Genomic DNA, 1029 nt, shown 5'->3' on the forward strand with positions numbered 1-1029 from the left:
AGGAATTGGGGTGGGAACCCCTGGGAATGGCACCCGCAGTGCCCGGGGCTGCTGCGAGGGCATTGCCACCTTCTGCACTATTAGCGTCTGACATTGAAATCGGGGTAAAAACACCCAAAATTGGGGTAAAATCACCTAAAATTGGGGCGAGAACAGCCAAAATGGGGGTGGGAGTGTTCAAAATGGGGGTGGGAACTCCTGAAGTGGAACTGGGACTTCAAAATTAGGCAGGAATCGTTCTCAAATTGAAAATGGGACACTTCCAAGGTGAGGCTGAAACACCCCAAAAATGAGGATGAAACATCCTAAAAATGAGGGTGAAACACCCCCAAAATGAGGAGGAAACACCCCAAAAATGGGAGGGAGATTCTCACAAAATGGGGGTGGGAATTGGGGTTGGAATCCCCTCAAAATGAGTCAGAAATCCCCCTAAAGCAGGGGTGGGACCCCTCCAAAATGAGGATGGACACCCCCAAATTCAGGAGCAGCCCACTCCCCATTTTAGGGGTCTCTGACCCCCCCAAATCAGGATTTCCCCCCAATTTAGGGGTCTCTGCCCCAAATTCAGGGGGTCCTGCCCCCAATTTCAGGGGGGTCTCTACCCCCAATTCACCTTCCTCATCCCCTCACGTTTGCTGATATCCCTAAACAAAACTTCATGAAACTACTAAAAAAATTGCTTTCACTTTTTATTATTAAAATTTTAAAAACACCCCCTTTTTATTTCAACCATTCCCCATCCTTATCCTCCACAACGCAACGCTGACACCCTCCAGTGAAACATCACCAAACGATTCCAAAAAATCGATTTTATTTTTATTATTACTTAAAAAAAACCTTTAATTTCGAGCGTTTGGCGAAGCGCGGGAAAATCCTCACGTGCGCCGCCACGTGATCCAGAGGAGAGGGGGGCGTGGCCAGGGTCACGTGAGGTCGGCGCGCCACGTGAGCGCGGTGACCGCCATGGCGCCCCCTGGCGGGGCGGAGCAGAGCAGCAGCGATTTGCGCACGCTCGTGCCCAGGCGCGCG

The sequence above is a fragment of the Geospiza fortis genome, unplaced genomic scaffold (genome assembly GCF_000277835.1).
Source record: "Geospiza fortis unplaced genomic scaffold, GeoFor_1.0 scaffold1775, whole genome shotgun sequence".
Classification (NCBI taxonomy): domain Eukaryota; kingdom Metazoa; phylum Chordata; class Aves; order Passeriformes; family Thraupidae; genus Geospiza; species Geospiza fortis.